General features: G+C 49.4%; 1 non-coding gene across 1 annotated transcript; it reads left to right on the forward strand.

Annotated features, from left to right (window-relative positions):
- The first annotated feature begins 8,838 nt into the window (after nucleotides 1–8,838).
- LOC144232669 (U6 spliceosomal RNA) lies at nucleotides 8,839–8,945 on the forward strand. Its single transcript, XR_013335480.1, has one exon. It is a non-coding gene; the product is annotated as a U6 spliceosomal RNA (small nuclear RNA).
- Nucleotides 8,946–19,283: the final 10,338 nt, after the last annotated feature.

The raw sequence follows: 19,283 nt of genomic DNA on the forward strand, positions 1-19,283 counted from the left end.
CGCGGGGCCGCGGGCCGCGGGGCGCAGCCAATGGGGGCGTGAGGCCGGGTCCAGGCGCGCGCTCATTGGCCGCCCCGCCGCAGACCCGCGCGGAGGTGCGGCTGGCACCGCTCAAGACAGTCATTGTGAGCGCCCGTGAGTGAGTCACAGGACCCGACCCCAGAGGGGGGGAAGGGACCCAGACTTTTCGGATGAAATGCGGTGGCTCCCGGAGAACGGGTTGCACTGATGGGGCTAAAAGTCGTGCGCCTACCCCCTGCCCCTCTCTGCCTCTACTTTATTGTATACATGTGCATATTCGTTTTAAATTGTAGTAAACGCAACAACATGTACTATCTTAACCATTTGGACGTACACAATAGTGTTGAGTCCATTCACGTTGTTGGGCAACCAATCACAGAAATCTTGATCTTGCAGCACTTGAACTCGGTGCTCGTGAGGCAATGATTCCCTGACCAACGCTCTGCAACCTTGGCAACCACCATCCTTCTGTCTGGGCATTGGACTCCAGGTACCTCATCTGAGTGGAATCCTGAATATTTGTCTTTTAGTGACCATATGCATGTGGTAACACGTGTTCGAATTTGCTTCCCTTTTATTTTTTATTTTTTTTAATGTTTTATTTATTTCTAGGAGAGATAGAGAGAGACAGCGTGAGCAGGGGAGGGTCAGAGAGAGAGGGAGTCACAGACTGAAACAGGCTCCAGGCTCTGAGCTGGCAGTCAGCACAGAGCCCGACGCGGGGCTCGAACCCACGAACCGCGAGATAATGACCCAAGCGAAAGTCGGACGCTTAACCGACTAAGCCACCCAGGCACCCCCGCGAATTTGCTTCCCTTTTAAAGGCTAAACGATAGTCCAGTGTGTGTGTGTGTGTGTGTGTGTGTGTGTGTGTGTACCGTACTTTGTTTACCCGTTTCTCCATGGATGGACAGATGTGTTGCTTCTGCCTTTTGGCTTTTGTGAATAACACTGCAGTGAACATGAGTGGAACATGTTTTTTGTTTTTGTTTTTAGGGGGTTTTGTTTTGTTTTGTTCTTTGTTCTTTGTTTTAAGTGCGTGATTTCCTGCCAGTTTTGAGGACTAAATTTCTGGGCTCAAGGACATGTAGTATTAGAATGGCTGCAACTGGCCACTCTGTCTCCTCTCCCTCTGATGGAAAGATCTTTAAGGGACTTAGGAGCTTTTTAGGTCAGGTTTCTTTCCTCCCCAAAAGGGACATGTATTCGTTCTATCCGTGACTCCACTCCCTAAGCCTCATTCTTGTTTAAGCAAAAACTCCCACAGAAATTGGGAGAAACAAATAAACAAACAGAAATCCACCCACGAGTTCATATCTGTTGAGGGTGGGACTATATCTTTCTCTTCCCCAAATAGCATTACTCGCTGGCTCTGGAAGTTTTCTACCCCAAGGCCAGGGTTAGGACTGCAGCCTGTCATCAGAGCATGGGGGAGAGGGCTTTGGTATCTAAGCCTCTACCATCTGCTAGCCCCCGGTGGCCATGGAAATCTAATTAAAATAAAATCAAGGTAGAATTCGAGTTCCCCAGCTGCACTAACATGGCTTCAAACATTTAGTAGTTCCAGGTGGCTAGAAGCTGTGGACAGCACAGGCGGAGAACATGACCTCCATCGCAGAAAGTCCAGTTGGACCGCGTGATGTCAAGGGAGCAGAAGGAAAATGAACTTCTCCACCTTGGTCCTCTTTGGGGTAAGAAGAGGGACGTCCATCCACCACAGGAACTGATTTCAGCTCTAGGGACCTATTGGGCCGGGCTTGCTGATTTCAAGGTGGCTTCGTTCCTGTTTTCTTCCATCAACATTTGCCCCCCAGGCTCACCCTGACTTCTGCTTCCGACTCCCAGCTCCAGCTCTGCCTGGGACATCCTGCCTGTGGCTCGGTCCAATCCCAAGATGGCTTTCTTCTTGAAGACTTGATGATTTCTCATCTTTCCCCCGCTCATCATGTTTGACAAACCATTGATAGCACTTCCCTTGACTTAGGTTGCTATGTGCTCTGCATTTGGGGATATGATCGTTTGGAGGGTGGGGACCACATAGTCACTTCTCTATCCTTCCAAAGCCCAGCTCAGTGCTGTGCAACTACCGTGTGTTCAGGGGGGTGTCTAGGGATTGGTCTGAAATCTCTGCAGCTTACAGGCTCGTCCCTTGAGATGTTCAAGCTCCCAGTGTGCTTTGATACAAGAGTTTCTTGTAGGTTTCATAGAGAGGAGGAGTTGGAGAGGTCTCTTAGGAGGAGAGACGGAGGCCTGGGCAGGAAGGAGCTGAGTCTCCAAGCAGAAATGTACTGGACGGGAAGGAGAGAGACCAAGCAAGTCACCTCAAAGTTTCCAAGCGGGTTAGTTTAACAGCTCACTAATCATTTGAAAATCATTCTGCTTTTCGAAGCAGTTTATAGATACCTAATTCTCACAGGAGCCCAGTGAACTGGGCACTTTAAAAAATCTCTGCTGTAAATGGTATAATTGAGGCTCCCAGGGGGTACTGGGTTTCTGGGGTTGACAGTGTGCTTTCAGACAAGAGAGGCAGAGCTACATCATTAGTGGCTGGCTTCTAGAATTCCCTCCAGCTGAACCAGGCTTCCAGCAAGCCAAGAGGAGGCCATGATGGGGAGCTGGCAACTGGGGTAAAGGATGGAGGGACGAGCCTGGGCCAAGCCAGTACTGACAAGTTGATGGATTCCAACCAAGTCCCAGAGGAGAGGGCTCCTGTGGTCCCACATCCACGAATCGTGCTCCAGCCCACTCTGGCAGTGCTCATCTTCACCCTGAGGACCCCTCTTTCTTGCAGCTGAGGTACCATCCTGGGGCATTCCTCCTCTGTCCACGTGCTAGGCAGGGGCCCTGGGGCCTTACCCTGCCAACAGGAAGAGGAAGTGAACGAGAAAGGCAGAGCTAAAGCCTGGGACAGGGTGGCCTATACAGCACACTATGCAGTTCCCATCCACAGGTAGGGGCGCCCCAGGAATCAAAGAGATGGAAACATGCGTGCTGCCCTCCCCCGCAAAGGGCCTCTCTTTCCTGGTGGTGTCCCTGAGGGTTCCTTTTAGCTCTTGACCTCACCACGTTTCTGTCTTGGGAAGGAGAAGTCCCTTCCCCTGGCCAAGGACACCGTCAGTCGGACATGGCGGGCAGCATGCGCTGAAGTGCTCTCCACGGAGCCCTACAAGGGAGCTCTGGGTGGCCGTGCGGGCCCGGCATGGGCCCAGGATTTGGCGCTTGTTGAAACTGGTGACTTGGATGGCCCCTTCTGCTGGACCGGAGCTCCAGTGGCATGCAAAGTGTGACAGCTGGCAAGGGCCAGCAAGTCATTATAGCTCCTGGCAGGGGCCCCGCGGGCTGTCTCGAGGGGAGGCAGCTGCTATGGCCTCCCACATTCAGGACATACTTGGGGAGCAACTCGCGTCCACCATAACAACCACTCTTGTCTTTGCCTAAAGGGGCCGTGTGTGTGTGTGTGTGTGTGTGTGTGTGTGTGTGTGTGTCTTCCTTTTCCTTGTATGGAAACCTAAAATGTCTCCCGCCCATCCTCTAAGCCCGCTGGCCACCCCTCGGTGGCTCGAACCTTTGACATGGCAGACGGTTGGGACCCGATGNAGGGGCTGTGTGTGTGTGTGTGTGTGTGTGTGTGTGTGTGTGTGTGTGTGTCTTCCTTTTCCTTGTATGGAAACCTAAAATGTCTCCCGCCCATCCTCTAAGCCCGCTGGCCACCCCTCGGTGGCTCGAACCTTTGACATGGCAGACGGTTGGGACCCGATGCCTTGGGGAATGCGTGTGAGAGGAAACATGTGTTTGGGATGTAGCGCCATCCGCCTCCTCTGTAAACACAGACTGTGCCTCTGCAAAGCCTATGCCCCCCTCCCTCCGAAGNCGAAGAAGGTCGGCTGAGTGTAAAGGGTTTGTCTTTGCTAAAATGTGCTGTTTCAACTGCCTGGAGCTTGGACCTGGGATCCAGTCATAGGGCTCACTTTTTAAAGTGCTACTTTCTTCGGAGACAGGCAAAATCCTTCGGAGAGTTTAAGTTAGAAGCGAGTTGTTAACATTTACACAGTCTTAGTGAGAAGGAACCACTGCCCCTGATGTTCGCCTGTGCTGAGTTTCATAGCAACACATCCTGGAACATAGAAGGCAGGGGAAGGGGCTGAGAAGAGACGGGCTCTCAGCTCCTTTCTGGGTGGAGGTGAGTAGTAGTTAATAGCAGAGAGAGAGAGAGAGAGAGAATACATGGGTCAGAGAAGGTAGATTACCCTTCGGTAAGTGTTCTTGGACTGAGCAGAGCTCCTGAGAGCTCCTCTCACCTGGTGACCACGGTGGCAGAATCTGTGTCACACATAGACACAGGTCAGGCCAAAGAAAGATTCCTGCTGGGAAAGTAAATTGAAAAGAATGTGAATTCTGTTCATTTTCAAAAGGGAGCACCGGTTAATTGGGTTGTGATGAGCTGACAGGATGCTCAGAGTGACTTACCATGTCATTGTCACAGTCATCCTCACTTCCGGGGTGGAAGCACAGTGTTCTCTGTTCTGGTTAAAATGCCAACTATTATCAATGTGTAGTATGTGTGTGTTTCAAATATTATGTAGTGTGTGTGTGTTACAAATATTATAGGAAAGTTTATTTAATTTATTTTCTTTTTTAATGTTTATTTATTTTTGAGAAAGAGAGAGAGAGAATGCAAGCTGAGGAGAGGCAGAGAGAGAGGGGGGACAGAGGATCCGAAGCAGGCTCCCTGCTGAGAGCAGAGAGCCTGATGCAGGGCTCAAGCCTGCAAACCACGAGATCTGACCTGAGCCCAAGTCAGACACTCAACCGACTAAGCCATCAAGACACCCCAAGGTGACTTTATTTTTAATACATGTCATTTGGAGAGCTGATTTTAATAAACTTTGCTACTTACTATTATTTCCAAGTCCAAACTTGTCTTGTGACATTTTTTGTATATGGAAAAAGTTGGAAGAAAAATAGGGGAAACAATTAGAGGGCATCTGAGTATTTTTCAGACTCCTTTTTAGCAACAAAGGATTGGCTTGGACGTTGGTGACAGAGCTCAAGCAGATGGGCATATGGGATTTGGGGGTTTTGTTTATTTATTTTTTCAAACTCAGGGTGACCTAACAGAAATCAAAATTCTCATTGCTTCTATGAGTAGCAAGTGCTGAAATTCTACAGGTCACTAGCACTCTATAACACTACATTTTAGTACCTCTCCCTGCGTATTCGAAAAGGACTCTTCTTTAAAAGAAACTTCAAGGCATCCCTGTGGAAAGCACTATAAAACGATAGGAACATCCTTTTTGTCGTTGTTTTAAAAACAGTTGGAGAGATTCTGCTTTCTACATCAAAACTTGAAAGCTCATTGGCAGCTCATTTTAGGCAGAGAAATGGAATGTCATTCCCAGAGGCCCTCCGAGTCCGTGTGAGAAGGAGAACTGTGAATTAAGATACATATATTAGCACATGCAACTTGATGTCTGGAGGGTTGGTTTGGGGCAGACCAAAGAATATTCTCTGAGTCTCCCTAAAGTCAGGAGCTGAAGCCAAATGTTCCAAAGGCTTCCATTGACACAATGAAAAGAGACAATTTGCTTGGAAGGCTGTGGCTAATTTATAACACAATGTCCAATGTCATGGTTAGTTTTGTTGCAAAAATTTGGCAGTTTAACCTAGAGTCTCAGGCAGCCTGAAAAGATGCGAGCAATTCTGGCTGCAGCATCTCTCGCTCGCTAGATGTTCCAAATGGTTCAAACAAGCTCTTTCATAGAGACGTGGGGCCAAGTGTGCTCAAAGGAATGAGGGAAACAAAGGTGGCTCTGAAGTCATTTCCCCGCACTGGGTCCAGCCATCCGGTTTCACTCTTTCCCCATTGAACGGGCAGAATGCAACAGGAAGAGCAGGGATAAAGAGAACAAATAGGCCGATGTGTTTGGGGAGAGAATGGGGAGAGGCCGGGGCGCTGAGCTGCTAAACTTCCATTCTAGGGTTTCAGAAAGGAGTGAATGATGAATTATAGAAACCTGAAAGGTAATAAAATATGGGTCACTGAAGCGCTGAGGCCAAGTTCCTAAAACACCTGCAGAGACAGAAGGTTCTGGAAGTCAGTGCGGCCCTGCAGTCGCCCCGGCAGACACCCTGCCTGAGGCACAGAAGGGGACTGTTCAGAAGCTCACCTGTTGTTTTCTCGTTGGCTCGCAGTCCTTCCCCGGCTGGATCTGACTCCGGATTAGACCACCGGGGGAAGAGAAAGGTCTCTTTCTCTTAAGGAGCCCGGAGCTGGGAGGCTACTGCCTTCCTCTCCAGAAGGCGCTCTGACCTGGAAATATTAACTTGGGTGGTGAAGGCTATCCACGTTAGACATGCAAATCTCCTCCGCTATGATATTCTGAGGCTTTTCTCCTCAAAGCCTCAGCCTATTTCCGTCTTACAAAGAAGAGTTCTGAGCCCTTTTTGGGGATAAGAGCTAGCTGCGTCAGCTGTACTCATTTGAGCCTCAGTTTCTTCATCTGTAAAATGGAAGTAATGGTATTTATCTCTGAGAGTTGCAATAAAGGCTAGAAGGAAGTAGAAGTCAGGGGCCTTGCCCAGAGTGGGGCACATAGTAGCTGCTTAGTAAAATGGCCCCAGTAGCTGGTATTTACTGAGCACTGGCTGTGTGCTGGGTACCACCGAAGACACTTGTTGTATGGTTTCTTTCAGACTCAGGTGGCGTCCTGGTTTTGTTCCTTTAAGCTCGTGTTTTCTCTGCATCGAGGATCTGGGGTTTTCCAGCCCCTTCTGTCCGCAGGCTTGCTGAACACTGTGGATCTTCTTCTACTCACAGGGCTCTGTTTCAGAGACACCATCCTGGACACAACGAACCCAAACCCCATCAACAACTTGCTAATGGGATTATAGAAGTGTGCCCTCCGTGTAATCCCAGACAGCATCCGGGAGAGCTGTAGCGCGCACTTGGAGGCCTGACTACCTGGGTTTGGCTTGTGTGACCGAGGACAAGACGCGCTACCTGTTAGCGTCCCAGTTTTCTCCGTCTGCAAAATGAGGGTGAAAATAGAACGTATCTCAAAGGATCATGGTGAGGACTGAGTGAGCAAGACCACTAGGGCACTGACAACACACGACACAGTGTCAGCCGCTGTTGTGTTTTTATTAACCTCTGTTATGGGTTGATGTCTTCTCCTAAATGCACATCGCGGTCCTCACTCCCCCACCAGGTCCTCAGGCCTGTGACCTTATTTGGAAATAAAGTCATTTCAGATACAATTAGTTAAAATGAGGGCATCAAGGAGAGGGGCCCGATCCCATAGGACTGGTGTCCTTAGAAAAGAGGCAGAAATTTGGACACAGAGACATGTGAAGATGAAGGGAAAGGTCCTGATGATGCTTCTGTAAATCAGAGCACACGAGACATTGCCAGCAAATCACCAAAGCTGAGGGGCGGGGAAGGGATGGGACCGACTCTTCCTCCAGCCTTGGAAGGAACCAGGGTGGCTGACACCTTGATCTTGGACTTCTGGCCTCCAGAACCGTGAGACAGCACATTTCTGTTCCTTAAGCCCCGCCTCGTGTGGTACTTGGTTACGGCACCAGAGCTGACCGCCTAATCTCTAAGGCAACCCCCTCCTCTGGGGCGGTGGGTGGCCAGAGGCCAGGCTCTATAGTCAGACCCAGGGTGGCTCCAACTCAGCCTCCCACTTACAAGCTGTGAACCTGGGCAGGCCACTTGACCTCCCTGTGCAAGGTTAACTCACCTGCAAAATGAAGCTCATGATTATACTTCTGTTTACAGTCACTCACAGCAAAGATTAGATGGTTTCCTGCCTCACAGCCATATGAGCTGTTCTATGTAGCTTGTTTGGCAGCTTCCAGAGAGAGTGGGGTCTGGAGACAGACCTCTCCTCGGGATGAAATTACCTCGGGGTCTTGTTGAACTACAGCTTCTGGTTCAGTGGGTTTGGGTGGAGCCTGAGATTCTGTGTTTCTTTCTTTTTATTATTATTATTATTGTTGTTGTTGTTGTTTTTATTTTCTTTTAACATTTATTTTTGAGAGAGAGAGAGCAAGTTGGGGAGGGGCAGAGAGAGGGAGACAGAGGATCCCAAGTGGGCTCTGCGCTCACGGTGGGGGCTGGATGCAGGGCTCGATCTCAGGTGAGATCATGACCTGAGCCGAAATCAAGAGTTGGATGCTTAACCTACTGAGCCAGCCCCTGAGATTCTGTGTTTCTAGTAAACTTCCAGAGGAGGCTGATGCCTGTTGGAAGACATATTTTGAGTATTGTGTAGCAAGGGCCAGGATGACCTCACCTGGTCCCAACTAAGAAAATGAGACTATGTAAGAATAGCATTTTTAAAAGAAGCCCTGTTTCCTCATCCCCATCACTTGGGCACATGGATGTTTGAGGAGGTCTCCACCATGATTAAAGCAAGAGCAAAGTTGACTATGGAGAAAAGGATGGGATATTAAGCAGGGGTAGGTGCCCTACAGCAAGGAGGTGAGGTGGACAGATACAGCTGGGTAGACCTGAGACCTGGGATTTGTCCTGCCCAGGAGGGTGGTGGTGGAGGAAGAGATGTGAGAAGGGGCAGTGCAGGCACGATGCGTGTCAGAACATGGGCCAGGCCCTCCTTCTGTGCGGCCCTCCATCCTTCACTCCGCCTAGAAGCCTCAGCCTATGCCTTCTCATTGTCGGGCTCTTGGAGCAGATGTGAACCTTCTCAGACCACCCATCCTAATGGACACCCCTCCCGATGGCCACTGTCACTCCCGCCTGCCCTATTTTCTTCATGGCACTCACCAGCAGCTAACATGGCCTTGGCCCGTGTACTGTCGGCAGCACATATGCTAAAATTGGAACGATACAGAAAAGAGGATCATGGCCCCTGCGCAAAAATGATGACATGCAAATTCGTGAGGCGTTCCATAAAAATATAAAAAATAAAATAAAACAATCAAACGGCCTCGTCACTTACTTATCTACTTATTTATGCGTGTCTGTTTTCTTCTACTCTCGAGGGCAGGCTCTATGGAGGAGCAGCAGTCTCCTCCGCATCCCGGTGCCTTGAACAGAGGGTGGGCCCTCTCCTCAGTGCTCAGTGAATATGTGAATGAATGAGTACCCAGACCCTGTCTAGACAGACTGACCAAGTTCACTGAATGTCTGTGCGCAGAGGCCTGTGCCAGGTGTTTTCGAGAGCGTGGGCTCCCTGCCCCCCAGCGATCTGTAATCCACCTGAGGATACGAGGTACACAGGTGCACACCTGACTAGCAGCATCAGGTGAAGAGGTTTGGCTGAGCAAGGAGGCCTGCCTCTGGGGGCTGGTGGAGGTCATCACAGCTTCCCTAGACCAGAGTACCCAGGGTCTTGTTCAAGTGCAGAGCCCGGGTCAGTGAGTCTGTGTGGAGCCCGGTTGCTTCTTTGGGACCCCGGGTAGAGCTTTGTTATGACCTAGCGCTCAGTCTATGCTGTGGCTGCTGGTCTTGGGATCTTGGAGCAAGGGTTGCTAGAAGCTGAGGCTTGGAGAAAGGTCGGGCAGGAAGAAGGCGAGGCTGTGTTGGGGGTTGAGAAGGGGACTATGGGCAGAATTGCAGGGTGGGAGGGGGTAGGAGGGACTAGAACATGCTCTGATGGCTGGAGTGGCGAATAGGAACAAGATGGAAGGGCAAACCAGGAAAGGGGTGTGTGTGGAAAGGAGAGGGACAGTGGGGGAAAGTCCCCCAGCCACCATCACCATGGCACACCCCCCCCGCAATCTTCTATTTTTAGAAGGGGTTCCTAGAAGAATTGAGACATGTCCCCGCCCTACTCTGCACTGTCAACGTTAGATCATGTTTTCAGAAATATTGCAACCCAAGATTGCCCAACAGGTTCTTGTGGGAGAGGCAGAGCAGGCTCTGTGCCTGATGTTGCCGAAGGTGAGGGTTTGTGGGTAGAAGACTATGCCGCTGTGGCCACATGCCCAGTTCCGACCACCTGGGATGGGCATGTTGGCTTCTGAGGGATAGCCTTGCGCTTTGTTTTTGCAAACCGCGTTCACATCTGTTACCTCATTTCAGCCTTACTGTATCCCTATTGAAGTTGGGAGGGCCACTGCGCATTTCACAGGTTTGGAAACCGAGGTCTACAGAGAGAGAGAGAGAGAGAGTCAGGGCCAGCCCAGTCTCACTGGATGCAGAGCCCAGACTAAGACAGTCAGGACTCAGAAGACTAAAGAAGACTAAGAAACAGGGCTCCCTGTTTCTTTCCCTTGCGTCCATGCTCACAGATGTGAATCTGTGCCCAAGACCTGCAGCCTTCCACCAGAGAAAGCCATCCCCAGAGGTCGGGGACTGGTGCTTTCTTGGTCAGTGGGCTTTTCTTGCTGTGACGGGATCCACTCTTGCCAAATGGCTGCTAGAGTGCCAGAATAGTCTAGAATTTCCTGAGGGTGGGTTTGGCCTCCATCGGCTCCCCCACCCGGCCCCCTTGGGAGAGAAAGGGGTGCAGCTGCGGAAACTGGCACTACTTCCCACATTGCCTGGAAACTAAGGTCAGGGCCAATTTCATGCTCCTTTGTCCCCTATTATGACCTTTATTTCCCTGGCACATGGCAGCTGTCTGTGTCCAACTGAGGCGATGGGAAGTATTTTATTGTTAATAGCACTCGAGAAGCGCAAGAACACCGTTCCCACTGACTTGATTCTTCCTGATTTTAACAGTGGGTCCATTGAAAGTGGTGCAGGGCATTTGGGGCAAGTTTTCACTCTCTTTGATAGAGCAGCGACTTAACTACATTTCTAGATTGTTCCATGCTCATCAATAAAGCAGGGCCGGTGGCTTTTTACCAAAAGGAAGATTGAGGCAGCTCTCACGCTTCACATCTAAAAGCCTGCTGTGCAGAGAGTACAGGGGATCGGGAGGCAGTATTGTGGGCAGCAGTTTGGGATCAAACGCGTGCCTCTGGCAAGGACAGTGGCTTTGAGTTTGCTCCCTGTGCTGAGTGGTGGCTTGAGCGAGGGAGGCCGCTTGCACTGGCTGCTTCTCTGCGTGCTTGCTCCATTGCATGCTTGCTCGGAGCTGGTGTAACAAAATCGAGGCAGAGGGACTTGCTCGCTGCTGCTGGAATGTCCCCCAAGGATGGCGTCTGGGGCACCCCTCTTTACCTCCACCTTTCCCCTTCACAGAATTCTGAGCCCACCTCAGTAGTGTGGCTTCAGGATGTGCTCACGGGCCTCTGAAGGTCTGCACTGTACACACCAGCCGCCAAATAGCACAAACCCCATCAGCCACTTCTCTTCGCAGACATCTGCCAGCAACTTTAATTGTTGCTCTCTTCCTGCCCTGTTCCTTTCCAGCTCCTCTCCCCATGATCACACCCAGTCCCAGCCCAGGCCCCGAACTTGCCCCCCAGAGCATCCCGGTTAGCCTTCTAGCTAACAACAGAACTCAGCGTCTTCAGAAGGTTTCTGTCTCTTCTGTGAGTGCCCTTGAACCCATCACCATATGTCTCTGAGTCAAATGCAGTGCTGTCTTTCTCTAGCAGGACTTTGGTGAATGAAATACTCCGTGTCATATTACTCCTATAATAGACACCAACTATAAGTCCTGAGAAAAGGAGGTATGATGAGCCTGGCAATACCCCAAAGTGTGTCCATGTCCCATTTCCTTTGACGTCCACTCTTCCCTATTCTCCCCTGTGTCCCTCCCCACCCCGATCTACCTTCCCATCGTCACCTTGGCTATTCTTACCCGTCTCTTGTCTGTCCTTGGGCCTTGAGGAGGTGGGAGGGAGCAAGGGCGTGGGCCATCCTGGGTTGGGTTTCAAGTTGTGTGGCCTCAAAACCCAGCCTCTTCTAAAATCAGTGCAAGAGGACCGTCTACAAAGAGGTTCTTCGCCCTGACCAAGTACCCTGGGTAGAATTCTGTGTGCCCCGTGGACCATGTTGCTCCCCTGGACTTGAACTCCCCTGGTCCTCCTGCTGAGATGCTGTGTGGACCTTGGAAACATCACACGGAGGCTACATCATGGTTGCACAGCTGTGGCAGTCTGTGTCCTGCGGAGGAGATGCTATCAATGGGGAAATTAACTGCTCACCAAATCTTGATGTTTCCAGTTCCCTGTGGTCATGGTCTGAGCCAGGACTGCCTCTGAATGCTTGGAATCAGGCAGCTCGCTCTGGGCCCAGGCTTCAAGGGCACCACTCCAGTCCTGCTCTGACTGTGTCTCCCTCCGTGGGAAGGGGAGTGCCGGGGACCAAGGGGATGTGTCCCCCCAGAGTTCGTCCCCTCCCATGCACGTGCATGAAGCCTGGAGCTGAGAGTGGGGAGAAAGGGGGATGGGATACGGGCCATGAGGCCTTCTTTCTCCTCTTCGTCTTGGAGCCCCCATGTTAGGTCAGCCTGGTCCAGCCCTTCAGTTTTCACTGTCTTCTGGCCAACACTCAAGCTTCCTCCAGTGAACACTGAAGACCACTCCAGCCCCAGTTCTTAACAAAATAAAAATCGAGTCAGGTCCGTCCTTTTCACTTAAAGCTTTTGGAGGCTTTCTGACATATTCAAAACTAAATACAAAAACCCCAAAGCTCTTCCCAATCCTACACCTGAGCTTTTGTGCTTGGAAACCGGCCACCATTTTTTTTCTTTTTAAAATCTTTTTTTATTATTTTTTATTTTTTTAATTTCTTTTTAAAGAGACAGAGGCATGAGTGGGGGAGGAGCAGAGAGAGGGAGACACAGAATCTGAAGCAGCTCCAGGCCCCGAGGTGTCAGCACAGAGCCCGACATGGGGCTTGAACTCATGGACCATGAGATCATGACCTGAGCTTAACTGCCTGAACCACCCAGGCGCCCCTAAAATCTTTTTTAAAAAAGTTTATTTATTTATTTTGAAAGAGAGAGTGAGTGAGAGAGAAAGAGAGAGAGCACAAGTGGGGAAGGAGCAAAGAGAGAGAGAAGGAAAGAGAAAATCCTAAGCAGGCTCCACCTTGTCAGCAGAGAGCCTGACATAGGGCTCAAACTCAGAGAGTGTGAGATCATGACCTGCGCCAATATCAAGAGTCTGATGCTTAACCAGTTGAGCCACTCAGGTGCCCCCAGTGTATGCTTTTTTGCACTATCTGATTTTTCATTTAGCATGGTGCTTTTAAGACTCATCCATGTTGTGTGTATCAGTAATTTGCTCTTTTATTCCTGAGTAGTATTACCTTCTGTAGATTTACCATAGTTTATCCATTCTCCTATTGATAGACACCTGGGCTGTTTCCAGATTTTGGCTCTTTTTTTCTTTTATAGTTTGTCAAGTTGGTTTCCATATAACATCCACCGCTCATCCCAACAAGTGCCCTCCTTCGTGCCCATCACCCCTTCCCCCTCTCCTCCACTCCCATCAACCTTCAGTTTGTTCTCAGTATTTAAGAGTCTCTTATGGCTTGCCTCCTTTCCTCTCCTTAACTATTTTTTCCCCTTCCCCTCCTCCATGGTCCTCTGTTAAGTTTCTCCTGTTCCACATATGAGAGAAAACATATGGTATCTGTCCTTCTCTGCCTGACTCATTTCACTCATAACACTCTCTTCCCAGAGGTATCTCCCAGATACATTTGCAGATTTTGGGAAACTAAGTGTGCATGGTGGATATGGTAATGGCATTCCGTTCCCATTCTCTGCTTCTCTGTTCCCATGTGGGGCAGGGGCAGCTCCTGCTGACCACTAGCTTTCTTTCCTAGATTCCCACACAGCCTCAGACTGGCAGCGCTTGCCTGAAGCCCACCTCCCTTTATCACTGGGCACCAAATCCTGTCGGAGGTTGACTTCCAGCCTCTGTGAAGGTGGCCAAAGCTTTCCCTTTCCTTGCTGGGCATGTGCTAGTCCCCACCAAGAGTCAGCACACTAAGCAGCTTCCCATTTCTTATTCGGGACTTCCCCCTGGGACTGTTGTTATCAGTCTTGAGCAATTGCTTTCATGCTGCAAATTGCTTTTGTTCACTTTTGCACTAGGGAGAATTTTCCATTCTTAGCAGGATGGTGCTGGTCAGTGTGCGTCCATTGATAGTGCTCCTGGGTGATTGAGAACAAATTACTAATCTTCAGGGTCTGGAGAAATAATAAAATGGTGGTTTCAAGCTGTGAAGGGTGGAGGTAGTTTATTCTGCCGCAATATGTAATTGAAATAACCCCAACTCTTGTTTGCACATAGCTCTTGTCTGCATATTCTAACTAGGAAAAATGTCTCCATGGGCCTGACCCACCCTTGACCACATTAAACAGGAAGAGCTCTCTTCCCCTTTGAGCTGAGGACATGGATCTATATCAGTATTAGATCCCCTTGAATAAAACGGAAAATACAAATAATAGTAGCTGAAACAAGATATGGTTTCCCCCTGTCTCTTATAAAAGAAATCTAGGGATAGGCAATATCAGAGCTGCTGTGGTGAGTCCCTCTAGCTTTTTGTTCTACTATCTTAGTGTTTGGCTTCTACCCTCAAGATCACGTCACAGTCCAGGGTGGCTGCTGGAGCTCCAGCCATTAGACCTGCATTTCAAGTGGTAGGAAAAGGAATGACAGAGGGCAAAGAAGCACACCACCCAGCCAAATCAGCATCCTTTACATAGGCTAAACATACTGATCACATGGCTAAACCTAGCTGCAAGGGATGCTGGAGGATGTAACCATATGTCTCAGCCCACTGTAGCCCTAAATTAAACCAGGATTCTGGTGCCAAAGAAGAAGGGGTGGTAATAAGTGACCAAGTGAGGATGAAGTTCTGATAGAGCAAGCAGAGGAAAAGGACAGCAAAGAGGGAGGTCTTGTCCCAAATAGCTATAGAAATAAACGAACCTTGGAGCCCTCTGCTCTCTCCCACCCTGTGGGCTCTGCAAAGTCTGCCTCCCTGGTCTGCTTGTTTAGCCTCCTTCCTTCTCAACGGTGTCCTGCAGGAACGTCTTGCCATTCCAGCTGCACCCAAGGAAGGAGTGGCTGCTCTTTGGGGCTGTTGCTCTTATGGGCCAGGGTACCTCTTTGTCTTGGGTCACATCAGCCTCTCAGCTGCACCCAGTAAGGAAAGGGGCCCCAGTCTTGCAATAGCCTCTCTAGTGCATGGCTTGATTTTGATATGTGTGTGTGTGTGTATGTATGTGTGTGTGTGTCTGTGTGTGTGTGTGAGAGAGAGAGAGAGACAGAGAAAGAGACAGAGACAGAGAGAGAGAGAGAGAGTTTGGCTCCTTGTGTGATATTCTAAGGAAACCATGGGGTAAGGCCCCACCCTGCAAGTCTCCCCCTGAGGTGGGTTACCCTCCCATTCTTAATTTTCCAGGAGTGTTGCTTCTTAGACAGGACACTGGGAGCCAGAAATGGCTTTGGACAGGAGAGGCTCTCTCTCTCTCTCTCTGGACCTCATTCCCTTAGATGTTGAGGGATCTACATGCGCTGGAAGGGGTTCCTAGAAGAAGAAGAAAGATGGCCTCCACCTTCACCCCCAGAGGTAGCCTCAGAACAGCCAGGAAGACAACGTACGTAGAAACCCAAGTTGAGTATGATGAACTGTATTCTGTTTATTTCCTTTTCTCATTCTGGTATCCTCAGGCTTCTAATAAAGTCTGCTTTATGCTCCAAAGTGGTCTCTGCCATTAGGTGGGAATGAACAGAAGACTGAGTAGCCCTCATTCAGGCAAACATGTGAGCAGAGGAAGATGTGGTCTCTGCTCTTGCTCCCAGATTCTCTGGATGATGTGCAGTGGGAGGGCAAGGCTTTGTCCCTGGGGTCCAACACCTATCTCTGCAAGGACCACCCATTTCCTAAGCCTTTGCCACCCACAGCTTGACCTCACGGCCTTCACTCAACAGGCTTGTGTGGAGGGCCTCTCCCCCATGGATCAGCCCATGGTTCTGAGGGTACACAGAAGGACAAGGTTGCAAGATGCTTCCATCAGGGGAGAGGAAGACAGGTCCACAGGGACAGAGAGTCAGCTGGGGGGCTGGGGGCACCGATGCCACCTGGTAAAAGGGGCAGCGAGGGTCCTCAGAGGAGCTGGCACTGGAGCTCAGCGTTCTAGTTTGTGTCTTTGTTTCAACAGAGCTAAGATCACACTGTACATGAATATAATCAGATTACTCTGCACCTTGCCTGTTTCAGTTGGTGATTTATCAGTCTTCCTTGTAAGAGAGCAGACAGAGCTCTGACTCCATTTTGTCTGCTACCTGATATGTATCTCTGTCTAATCTGATCTATCTTGAACTAAGTGATCTAAGCTCTGGGTGTGATTCCATGCATTCTCTTACATATATGTAATCAAACCTTACACATGGGAATTCGTGGGGTCAATGCTTATGTCACAAAATTAAGGTCCTATGGATAACAATTTTTGCATCTTGCTCTTCTCACTCATCCTGCTAGAATCCCACCAAGTCACAGGCATAGCTAGGATGCACAGGCTTGAGTCACGTGGCAGTTGGCCACCTGAAAAGGGGAGGAAAATGGAGGGAGAGGGGGCCATTCCAGCCAAGGAAACAGATTCTTATCATAGGCTAACCCCACACATGTATGAAGGGAATTCCCAGGGAGCTTGTCAAGCCCAGCCCAGGGACGTGTACCCAAATCTGAAAGAGGGAAGGGGCAGGGGCTGCACCCCATGCTGTTTGAGGGGTGGTGATTGGGGGGCAGAGGGCTGGTGACTGCTGCTGCCTGCCCATGAGCCCATCAGGAGGCCAAGGACTGCCCCTTTCCAGGGATATCTCTGGCTGCCAGTTGCCTACAAGACAGTTCACCTTTTCCAAGCTACCAGGTCCATTGATTCCCAAGGAACAGGGCCAGACCCCCAGGATGGCCAAGACCACCAGGGGTAGTGAAAGCTTCAGCCCAGACATGAATGGATGGAAAGCAACCCACCAGGGAAATAAAATTTCCCTCTCTTTGTTGTGAATTGTTGCAGGGAACCCAGTGTATCTGAGAATAGCGATTTCATTTAAATGCCAAATTTGGTTGCTAGAAAGATACATCTTGGAGCATGTGGGTAGTGGGGGGCATGAGTGAACATGTTCACTGAGCAGTTAGACCCAGTGGTCTAACTATGCTAAGCCTTTTACCCAAGTGGTCTCATTTCATTTAACAGCCCCATGAGGTTGGTGGCGGCATTCTTAAATTGTTCTTTGATAGATTCTGACAGTTTATAGCTTGTGGGGGGCAGAATGAAGTGATACCCTCCACACAGCTCTTGTGACAACTGCTTTATGTTTATTCATTCTATGCAATACCTGGATAAAAGGAAAATCAAGTTTTGTTTTGTTTTCATTTGTGTGAAAACAACTTCCCATCCATGGGTCCACCATGCAACAAATGTGTTCGCAACAAATGTGTTGAACCAAGGTTGGCTCAGTGTTGGCTGGATACAAAGGAATTGCATATGCCTTATGGATGCTCATCCTTATGACACCTGAAAGAGGTCGGAATTTTCCAGAAGTTGAGATTGAGTAGTCGGTGCTAGGTAAAGCTAGAAGGTGGTGGTGTTAGAATTCAGGGTAGGAAACAAAAAAAAGAATTCAGGGTAGGGTCTGTCTGACTCTAAGATCCGAGCACTTCCTTACCCTTTGCCGTTAACTTGAAATCAGAGCATCAGGCCTGGGATAACACAGGTTGACCTCTCCCTTGGGTGCCTCAATTCCAAAGCTGTCTAGTTATTGGAAGTGTTGCCCTGATGCCTGGTTGATAATATGACTTTCTTCAGAGACTCAGACTGGAGACTACTGGATTCCCTACAGCCTGTTTTGAAAGAGGGAAAGAAAGCTTGCCAAGGATGCGTAGGAGCTCTCCAGCCTCCACGGGGCTGAATGGAGGACAGAGCCTCACAAGCCAGCCTCAAGCCATCTTACTGCTTATAGAGCCATCAGAGGAGTTGCATGCCCCGTACCCACCCCCTCATTGGAACACCGGGCTGGTCCCTGGGGGCCCTGGATCTCAGACTTCAGTCTGCCACCACCCTAGACCATCACACCTCTTGGGTCCAGCTCAAAGGGGTTCAGCTTTCCTCTCAGGTGGGTCAAGTTCTCACTCGTCAAAATAGGCATATTTTCGGAGACTCCAGGCTCCACCAAACTAGACCCAGGGTAACTGTCTGAGATCACAAACTGAGCTGAAATAAAGAGTTGACCCTTCACAGAGCCACACAGGTGCCCCTTAAGTTGCCTTTAAAGTTAGCCAAGTCTCATTTAGTTTAGAATTGCTTGGTCTGGTTGGGGAACTGTCTGGAACTGCCCAAAAGATAATCTGCCACTGCCCAAGTTGGTGACTCCCCAGATACATTGTTCTTTGTGTTAAAAAACTAGGGTGCACCCGACCCAGCAGACCCAGACCCACCCTGTTCCTGAGGAGGAAGCCAGTCCTGGCCTGGCAGTTGCAGGTGACAGTCCTGACCAGTCTGGGAGCCGATGAGAAGTTCATAGGCTGTTAATAAACTGGAACCAATCAGTGAATGCAAGCTGATCATGCCGGGGCCGGCTGGGGCCACAGGTCCTTGGGAGAGGCTGCACTTGTGTTGCATCTATCTGCATATTGCAGAAGCATGAAAGCGTCCAGCCCCTCTTGGTGTTTGTTACAGTGAATAGACATATGTCCCTCACACTAGCATGGGGAATATCTAATTAAGCTACACAATGATTGCTTATGCCCGCGGCTGTCACAAACAAGGCTCTGTCACTCTCCGTGGAGAACCACAAAATGGGAATTCGCTTTTAGGGCATGATAATGAATAAATTTGAAATATATTAAAATTGATTTAGATCCCACACCCCTCCCCTTTAAAAAGCAACACTAACAAATGCTATTTTCACACACAAAAATATTTTCAATTGCANGGCTGATGACAGTTTTTGGTATAACTTGCTTTCCCAGTGTTTTCCATGAATGAGTTAGGGTGTCATGGATGGGAGTTGTGTTTTGGTCCACATTAACAGGAATGGTTGCATATATTGCCCGGGAACCAAAACGTTTAAGAGTTTTTAAAGAGTTGAATATGTTTTTCTTAATGTTGGCCTTCCCTTCTCTTACTTTGCTATAGATGGGAGACTCATGGGGAATTTTTATTTTCTTTACAGCTGAATTTTTTGAGTACATCAAACAGAAGTACTGCATCCTGGGTAAGATCCATGTTGCTACTTTAAAATGGACTAATTTTTAACAGAGGGAAATCTTTATTTTGTTTGAGCATCTGAGAAATTATTTTCCCTGCCTTCCTACTGTAGGGACCGGGAAGAAACTTTGCCCCCAGTGGGGAAAGGGGGAAGAGGGCGAGGAGTCACAT

The sequence above is a fragment of the Crocuta crocuta genome, unplaced genomic scaffold, assembly GCF_008692635.1.
Source record: "Crocuta crocuta isolate KB4526 unplaced genomic scaffold, BGI_CrCroc_1.0 scaffold84, whole genome shotgun sequence".
NCBI lineage: Eukaryota > Metazoa > Chordata > Mammalia > Carnivora > Hyaenidae > Crocuta > Crocuta crocuta.